Source organism: Vulpes vulpes, chromosome 4 (genome assembly GCF_048418805.1).
Source record: "Vulpes vulpes isolate BD-2025 chromosome 4, VulVul3, whole genome shotgun sequence".
NCBI classification, from domain to species: Eukaryota; Metazoa; Chordata; class Mammalia; order Carnivora; family Canidae; genus Vulpes; species Vulpes vulpes.
The window spans coordinates 17,906,570-17,916,777 of record NC_132783.1 but is presented as its reverse complement, the minus strand read 5'-3'; the positions used below and the strand labels follow the sequence as shown (position 1 = coordinate 17,916,777).

Here is a 10,208-nt window from a genome sequence, read left to right as displayed (position 1 = left end):
TCCCAGAAAATCCTTTTAATAGCTGAATCAGAACAAATGAGGTCAATGCGCTCACTTCTGCATCAATAACTTTATACAGGAGTATAGAATGTTCTAACTGGCTTCAGTCTGGGCCCACTCTGATACCAAAGTTTAGTATCAATTCTACTCAAAACATATGACTGGATATTTGGGGAGTTGTTAGGAAGGAAGAAATAAAGAATGGATGATGAGAAGCATCAACAAATGTCCACTACACCAACTAGGGGGAGGGAGAACAGAAATTATTATCAAAATATGGTAATGTCTTATAGAACCTAAGGACAGGAATGTTCTGGACCTCAAGAAGGATGGGTATTATGCTGAGTGAAATAAGTCAATCGGAGAAGGACAAACAGTGTATGTTCTCATTCATTTGGGAAATATAAATAATAGTGATAGGGAATATAAAGGAAGGGAAAAGAAATGTTGAGAAATATCAGGAAGGGAGACAGAACATAAAGACTCCTAACTCGGGGAAACGAACTAGGGGTGGTGGAAGGGGAGGAGGGCGGGTGTTGGAGGGGAATGGGTGACAGGCACTGAGGTGGACACTTGACGGGATGAGCACTGGGTGTTTTTCTGTATGTTGGTAAATTGAACACCAATAAAAATTAATTAAAAATAAAAAAAAAAGAAGGAAGGGTATTGGTAATGATAGTTTCTTTGTGAATCCTTGCACACTTTTTCACGGCCTCTTGCTTCTCCTCATTAAGCATCTACTTTACATAGATCTTAGAAGACAGGCCATATGATGGGCTTAGCTAATATCTTCTCATAACTCCCAAGTTCATGTATTACAATTACAGACTCACAGAGAATTTGATCTCACTCTGGGTCCAGACTCCCCATTACTGAGAGGGACCATTGATTAGTCTAGTCAGATAGGCTTCCCTTCATGCAGTCAACTGTTACCAGGCACTGGGTACCATAAGTAAACTTTGCTTCTTCTAGGAACATGCTCCTGTTTATCAGGGAGGCGTTAAGGTCACCACAGCGAGCTAGGCACCTTTCACACAATGTGTCTACCACAAATAGTAACTGCTTGAGACAGACATATCACTGCAACCTGTTAACAACAAGAGAAAGAAAAAGAATTTACAAATCAGACACAAAAATTTAAGAGTATGGAAATTTATCAAGATAGTTCCAAATGACCCAATAGTCCATATTCATGATGATAATGCTGAGTCATTTAATGAGACACTAGGTTTACTCTTTTCTAGTTAAATTGAAATTTTATCCTTCTGGAATTATGTGGGGCCACTGTTATCTAGTTAGTGTAACCTACAGCTACCCTATTCTGTCTTTTGTCATTTCCTTAACCTCTATACATTGTTGAGATTAATTGTTAAGATTCCCTTCATTGTGCGTATCTGCAGTTATTTCCAATTCTGAACCACTACAGTTGTTTCTGACATGAGTTCTTTCAACACACATTTCCCTCTCACCAAATAGAGATGCTTGATGATGATTTTCCTCTCGCTAAATAGTATGCTTGCCTTCTTCCATAATGTATATGTTTTTCTTTACATAGTTTTGACTGAAGTGATGAAGGTGGATGTTATTTATTTTAGTTCCCAGAGGAGAACTTGTCATCAAACTGTTTATAGATATCATTATTCCCAAGTTTTGGTCACAAACTGAATATGTGTACTAAATGGTTTTTCTGTGCTGAAGTCTGATCTACTTGAGAAATAATGCTGTCTGTGCTAAAAGACCCTCAAGCACACAGAACTAGAATAAAGTAACAGAGATTTATTACCAGAGAAACCAAAATAAATTGTACTCATCTATCAGTGTGGCAGGAATGCTGAGAAGCTAGATCCAGGACCACCTCCCTTGAGCGTCTGTCTTGTTTTTCCTTAATTTTTCTAGATTTATATACCCTTCTGGAGACAGAGCAGCGTCATGGTTCAAAATGCAAACTCTAGAGTTAGGAAACATGGTAGCAGTTAAAAACATGGGCTGGATTACAATCCGATGTCTTTCACAGGGAAATTAGGAAAATTACTTACTTTCCCTCACTCATTTTTCTTCTTTATACAAGAGTAATAATGATAATAATACCTACCTCACAGGGTGGCTGTATAAATGCAGTGCCCATATTTAGTGCACTCCGTCTATAACCTTCTTTTGTATTCTTTACTAATCTGTTTTCTTTTTCTTGTATTTAAGGGGGAAAAAAAACATTTTATTGTGAATAAGCATTAAAACCTGAATACACATTACAAGCAATCTCCTAAAAGATTGCAGAGACAGAAAGATCTCATCCCCAGTTACATAAGCTGAACCATAACTAGTCCCCAAGTAAGACAGTTTGATAGTACCATTTGTCACATATAGTTTATCTTAGCTTACCTGGTTATTAGAGTAATCCTTTGCACTAGCTAATTGACTTTATCTGAAGGAAAAAAAAAAACAGCTTTCCATTTCTGTGGCAGGAGGTGGTATTATATCTTGGAATAAGGCACCCATCTAAGATGGGTTTCTATCCTCCTACAGAAATTGGAAGACAGAGGTGCTTATTTCCTTTGTTCTACCCTAAATTACCAAGAAATTTGATATTTTCAGTATTTTTTAAGGTAATTTAACTTTAATAAAAGATTGAGAGGGGCACCTGGGTGGCTCAGTGATTGAGCATCTGCCTTCAGACTTTGGTCATGATGCCAGGATCCTGGGATTGAGTCCCACATTGGGCTCCCTGCATAAAGCCTGCTTCTCCCCCTGCCTGTGTTTCTGCCTCACTCTATGTCTCTCATGAATAAATAAAATATTTTTTTAAAATGTTAATTGAGATATAATTAACAAATAGCATTATATTAGATGCAGATGTACAGCACAATAATTCAATATTTGTATATATTGTGAAATAATTACCACAGTAAGTCTAATTCTTCCAATCTTAATGAATCTTTATATACCAATGTAAGATATCTGAAAAATTTCACCATACTTGAATATCAAATCATTCTTTTTTTTTTTTTTCAAATATTTCTCAACACTTTTCTGAAACCATCTATCTTAGTTAAAGCCTAACTCTCTTGGTCAGTTCAGATTTCTAAGGAGCAAAGGCCAAATTCCTTGGTAGTGACTGGTACTTTCTTCTGATCTAACGAAGAAATTGCTGGCCTGTTTTTTTTATCTCTCTTTTCTGGAAAATGCCTGGTAATACTCTGGTGCTCATTAAGGATTAAATAGTCACAGTTTGAACTAATGACTGAGCAATGGCCATATGTATCATAATATTTACCTTCCTTTGCCAGTACCTTTATTTATAGTAATGAACTCTTAAAAACAAAGTAAAGAAAATACTAAATCCACATTATAATAGCAGATGCTTAGGGATAATGGAATGAAGCCACTGCCCCTGAGGCAGGGGCTAGGAGTCCTCTTGCTGGAACCAGTCAAAGCTGGTTTACAGGCATTTACTTCTAAGAAGTACCTCATTATTGTAACTTTGTGGTTTGTACCCAATGGAGGCTGAAGTGGAACGTGTAATGACCTCTGGGTCTATATTTTGATATAGCACCATGTGTTAAGTAGCATCATGTGTTAAGTAGCATCTTACAGTAAAGGGGACTTGAAACAGAATCCAAGATAGTCCTATTTATTAAAACATTGATATTAATAGAGATTTACAAGTGGGCCTATAACCAGAATTTAAGTTTAAAAGTAGAGGTGTAAAAAAAAATAATAATGGAGAAAGACAAATTTCTGAAGCACAATTTATGGAATGATTTTATCAGTAATGCTTTCTAGTCTAGAGCAGCAAACCCCTTGAGCCAGTTTCTTTAACTGTACTGCCCCCTGGTGGTAGGATGATTTAGTTCATTGACAGAGGCAGGTTGGAAGGAAAGGAGAGGCTGGAACAAGGCAGGGGCAACAGGTCAGATAAGTAGAAAAAAGAAAAAGAAAGAAAGAAAATAGAAAATAAGTTTGCTAGAAGAATATTCAGGAGATCCTGCCAGTGAGAATGTTGGGGACAGCACTTGGTACCCTGTAGGCGCTGCTTTTGCTGCCCATCTATATTGGTGAGCGCTCTTGAATTCCTTAGGACAGACAACGTTTTGTTTCGTTTCATTTTACTTTACTTTGAAGCCCTGTGCAGGGTAGCTGTTGTGATACTGAGTCACAGTTCTCAGCCACCACTATCTCAGTGCTCCCTATCATCTTGGAGAAATGTGGCCTAGGAAATTGGAGGATACTAATCCACAAGCATACACTTGGCAGAGGAGATGTCAGAGTAGCTCCGTGGCCCAGCGGAAGCCACTTGGAGCTGATGGCCAAAAGAGGGCCTTGATGCTTGTTTATAAGTTATGCCTGTCTAATTTCAGTGAGGTGAGGAGGCTTATAATAAAGATCCCATTTAGAGAGATGTTTGAAAAGTAAAAAAAGATAACTAGAACCAATGTTGAGGAATCAGCAGAAAGTGCCAGCGGCTGTGGCACAAGGTGATTGTCACAATTGAGCATTACCTTTAGTTTTAAATTTCCTCCTACCAAGGAAAAACTGGAAGTACAGGGACTAATATAGTGTGCATTGCATGAAAGGATGAAATATAACTGTCCTTCAGAGATACATAGTTTCTGTGATTGGATGGAGGTGTTAACTAATGCTGCAGTGGTAATCATTTTGCAATATATACATGTATATAAATGTATCAAATCAACATGCCGTAGTAGTAGTACGTACATAGTAGTACGTACACCATAAACTCACACAATGTTGTATGTCAATTATATTATATTTCAATAAAACTGAGGCAAAATTTTAGATGATTTAAGAGATACAGGGGTCCTGGCATTACTTTCCAAAAGGAATTTATCCTAGAAATTCTAGACTCATAAATAAACACTGAATTTAAAGGCATCCAGATGCATAGTCAATTCTCTTCCACCGGAGCTTGCAGATCTGTTACTTTATCTAGGTGAGTACTAGATATGATGAATAGTTCCCGTTTGTCAGTGATTCCTAGCCTCTGGTGGGACCCCTAGTGGGCCATGGAGTTATTGCCATGTGTCTGTGAATATGTATTTTAGATGCATGATTTCAGGAGTAAAAAATTAATGTAATGACTGCTAGAACTAGTAATATATAAATTTATGTAAAAGAGCTGAATTCACACTAGCTTTTGGTTATTATATGTTTTCTAAGTTAGATTCTACTAACAATACAGTTGTTAAAATTTGATATTACGAGTAGGTCCTTATGCTTGACCAGGTTATGAACCATCACTGGTGCAGACTGTCTAGATGGTGTTACTGTTCTGAGCAGAGAAAGAAGACTCCCCAGTCCCAACCCCCACCCCTTCCCCAGTCACTACTCTCAATAACTGTTTTTTGTTTTCTGAGATGAGCTCCAGGAAAGGCACCCATGTGCTCAGATGCTCTGGGGCTTTGTTCAGTAATCAGCTTTGTGGTTTTAGGAGGCCCAAAAGAACTTCAGGGCTTTCCACTCTGAGCACTTTGTTCAGGAAGCTTAAGAGACTTGTTGTGGTTTCAGAAATGACATGCTTGAAGTTCTGGAGTTGGCCCAAATTACTGCTCCTGCTCAAATTGATGGTAGGAAGAGAGGCAGCCATAGGGGCTGTTGGCCCAAAAACTGAAGCTGTGGTTATCTCCACAGACAACGGCTCTTTAGCAAGCTTGCAATTGCTCCAAAGCCCTTTCATGTGGGCAAAGAAAGAACTTTATCAGACAGAGAGTCTCTATTCTCTTGAAACGCTGGGGTGAGAGGAGAGGAAGTTGGGCAGTAGATCAGGGCAGAATTTGCAACAGGGAAAATCACGTTTCTGTTGAGTTGTTCCTTATCACAGGGGCAACTCCATGCCCCTGGATGCGTCATAGATGCTCATGTGCTGGCTGATGCTCAGACTGTAGCATGAGGCCCCCAGAGAGAAGGGAGATCTCTCTGAAGCAAGTTTAAGTCTTAAGCCAGTGGACTCTGGATCACCTGTCTTGGCTTGGCTGTTTAAGGACAGAGGCCAACGGCTGCAAGATTGCATGGGCATTGCAAAGCCTTGTGAGAGAAGCAGAGGTACACAGTATTTCAGCCTTGCCCCTTGCCACAGTGCCGTTAAAACAAGCCATCCAATCACCACCCAAGGACAAGCTGGCACATTTGTTAAGGAAAGTACCAAGGTCACAAATTGTACATCTTTAGTTATAACTCTAAGGGCACATATAAATTTGAGCATCCAACCAAAAATGTCTTTCCCGCTATTTATCATAGCCCTTCAGCTGTACCATTGGAAATTTATTTCTTGGAGTCAAGAGTCTTTTCAATCTCTCTTAGAATACAGAATGCATCCAGATGGTGCAGTCCATTGAGTAGCCAAATAGTGGTTTCTGCTCCAGTCATGATTTCAGGGTCATGAGATGGAGCCCAACATCTGGCTCGGGCTCTGTGAAGAGTCTGCCTGAGTTTCTCTTGCCCTCTCTCTCTTCCCCTCCCCACCTCTCTTTCTCTTTCTCTCTAAAATAAATAAAATAAATCTTGTTTAAAAATACAAACATTCTGGTGGGTTTATCCAGTAGGAATAGAGGAAATGACATGTCTGGAGGTGGGACAGATTGCTGGGAAGGAGCACAGAATGATAGAATAAAAAGACATTGTGTTTACAGCTTGTAATACCTGGAATAGTAATCCATGGTCAGAAACAAGGTGGCAAGATCACAGCCTGTGCAGAGTCTGACTAGCTTAAAGCCCAAATTCTCAATTCCTCCTCCTTTCCTGCCAACCCCTCTTCCACTCTGGCTGACTTAACCTCAGACTTTAAACTCTTCCCTTACTCCTTTTGCTTCAGCAAACCCATCATATAAAAAGCACTGAACCAAGGAAATCTTCACTCACATCTTGATTCTTTAGGTAAGGAATTCCATTTTTATTTTCTCATATAAAAGAGAGCTAGTCCCATCATGGTTCCCTGATGCTAAAATTTAAAAAAAAAACCATATTTTTCTTGCCTTTCTGAAATATGGAAACCTCTTAAAATGTGTACATTTAATATGGTAGTGTTTCTTTTTTTATATATCCCCAAAAACTGTTACTAAATACATGGTGTATCTTCTAATTAATGGTCCCATAGCACTAAAAAGATACAGTTTGTTTTTGTTTTGCTCTTTCTCACAAGTTAATGTAAGGAATGAATGTGATAATTCTTGTGAGAACTTGGCAGTATATCAAGGTAGACAATAAAATGCCATGGGATTTTTTTTTCCCTAAACGGCCTCTTATCTCTTTAATGATGGTTCGAATGATTCCCAATGACATCCTATACAATAGACACATGAGGCCTTCTTTCCTAAAGGCACGATGTTATGAAGCTGAGTTCTATTATTGAAAAATTCTTTAATATCATAGAAGTGTCCTGATCATTAAAATAAAAAAGAGATAAAATACAAATATATGTTCTTACAAACATTAAAAGTAAACATAATATAAATTACATGTTACATATATTATATACATTAATTAATACATATTGAAAGGAAGCATTATATATGTTCCTATAGGGATTTTTCTGCATGTCTGGGTTGACTAAAGTTTCTTAAAATATTTGGATAGGATATTTGGATATTTGGATAGGAAATATCTTCTTATTTTCCTAAATATCCCATAGAAAACATAGTTGGTCTTGATTACTCTGAGACTTATTAAGGTATGATGATTGTTTTAGGGATGATGGCTCTTGGGTTTCTGGGAGACCAAGAAACAGGAAGGTTTGGGTACAAACCTTGTGAGTACCTCTCGTTGATACTAGGTAAATAGCCCCCACTCTTCTTCCTGGTCTATTCTTTAGAAAATTTTTATATAGGAGGTATTCTTTCTGAAGTGTCAGACTTCAGAATATACAGTGTCAGGGCTACTGGGGGTCTGACTATGGTCATCATTTTCAGATTCCAAGAATTGATTTTCCCAAAGTTAGATGTAAATTTCTGGCAATCAGGATTCAAACTTAGAACCCCTGGTCCTGTGTCCTATGGGTATAAATATTTTTTGCAGCTAAAAAATATGTTATTTGGTGAATAATTACTATGTGCTAAATTCCATAGTAGGCATAAGATATGCAAAGATGAATACATGCTCTTACAAATGGATAAGGAAATATGATAAGGACATAAACTAGAAACTCACAGAAGAGAATTCCAAATTGTCAAAAACATTTAAATGTGTGTGATTTGCTAGCAATTAAAAATATGTTAAGAGTCTCCGTGGGGAGCCAGGTACAGGTGACCATGTGGCAGCTGCTTGAGCCAGGGGGCCATTCCTGTGAGCAACACTGTCAGATTCTTAGGCAGTCCTGCCCACCAGTGGGGGACTACAGATGCTGCTCCCAGTGGCAACTTCTGAAGATGTTTCCATTCCTGAAAAGCCTAAGCTTAGATTTGTTGAAAGGCACCACTTATGCCAAAAGTGGGAAGAGAATCTAAAACCTTGGGTGACATATGTGGACCTTTACTGAAGCTACTGAGTTCACTGAAGGCAATTTTGCAATCTTGGCACTTGGTGGTGGTTACCTCCATTGGGACCATTTTAAAATGATGTACCTGACAATGAACTGCTCTGTGGACCCCAAGAACAGGTTTGCCTTATGGAGAGTACCACCTCCTTTCAGGCCTATCACCTGCAAGGGTATGAGACAGTAAGTGGGGGGAGGCGAAAGTTCCTTTGGTCACAATATGACTTGTGAAGGCTGGCTATCTCATAATAGAGATGAGTGGGAATTGTGAATTCAAAGAGATACAAGGTTTCCTTGACTATATTGCTCACAAATTGCCCTTCTTGGAAAGGAGAAAAAATGAATGGGAAATATCAGAAAGGGAGACAGAACATAAGAGCCTCCTAACTCTGGGAAACGAACTGGGGGTAGTAGAAAGGGAGGTGGGTGGAGGTGACTGGGTGACGGGCACTGAGGGGGACACTTGATGAGATGAGCACTATGTGTTATTCCATATGTTGGCAAATTGAACACCAATAAAAAATAAATTTATAAAAAATAAAAAAAACAAATTGCCCTTCTCAGCAAAGTCTGTGTGTATAAGACTCTAGAGAAGATGTGGAAAGATCAAGAGGAATGAGAACAGAACAACCAAACCCCTGTATCTTTCAGCATATAGCCACTGCCAACACTGAGGATGTGGGAAGTCCTGAGCCCATATGACTTTATCCAGAAAGGCAAGTTCTGTATGCCTAAATGTGTGTAGTGATAATGTAAGAAATAAATGTACAAAGGTTACTGAGAGAAAAAGAATCTACACTTTTATTCCTCTCATTCTACCCTTAAAGTCTTTGGGTAGCTCTGATGTCTAACCAAGGAGCAGCATATGAGTAGATGATTCCTGAAAAACTGTACAATATCTGTTGATTTTTTTTATTTTTTATTTAATTTTTAATTTTTATTTATTTATGATAGTCACAGAGAGAGAAAGAGAGAGAGGCAGAGACATAGGCAGAGGGAGAAGCAGGCTCCATGCACCGGAAGCTCGACATGGGATTCGATCCCGGGTCTCCAGGATCGCGCCCTGGGCCAAAGGCAGGCGCCAAACTGCTGCGCCACCCAGGGATCCCTATCTGTTGATTTTTAAAAATCTTTTTCAAGTTTTTAAATTCTAGTAGTTAATACACAGTGTAATATTAGTTTCGTATAATTTAGTGATTCAGCACTTACATACAATACCTGGTGTTCATCATAAGTACTCTCCTTAATCCCTATCATTCATTTAACCCATCTCCCCACCAAACCCCCCCCCCCCTCCAGTAATCCTGTCTATTCTCTGTAGTTAAGAGTCTGTCTTCTGGTTTGTCTCTTTTTTTTCTCTCACTACTACGTTCATCTGTTTTGTTTCTTTTTTTTTTTACTTTTTACTTATTTATGATAGTCACAGAGAGAGAGAGAGAGAGAGAGAGGCAGAGACACAGGCAGAGGGAGAAGCAGGCTCCATGCACCAGGAGCCCGATGTGGGATTCGATCCCAGGTCTCCAGGATCGTGCCCTGGGCCAAAGGCAGGCGCTAAACCGCTGCGCCACCCAGGGATCCCTGTTTTGTTTCTTAAATTCTACAGATGACTGAAATCATGTGGTATTTGTCTTTCCCTGATAGACTTATTTCACTTAGCATAATACTCTCTAGCTCCATGTCTTTGCAGATGACAAGATTTTATTTTTTATGTCTGAGTAATATTCCA

The 10,208-nt window shown here is 38.9% G+C and overlaps 1 pseudogene; it reads left to right on the top strand.

Moving 5' to 3' along the window:
• Nucleotides 1-7,704: 7,704 nt before the first annotated feature.
• On the top strand, nt 7,705-9,140 carry LOC112933639 (large ribosomal subunit protein uL16m pseudogene; annotated as a pseudogene).
• The last annotated feature ends 1,068 nt before the right edge of the window (nt 9,141-10,208 follow it).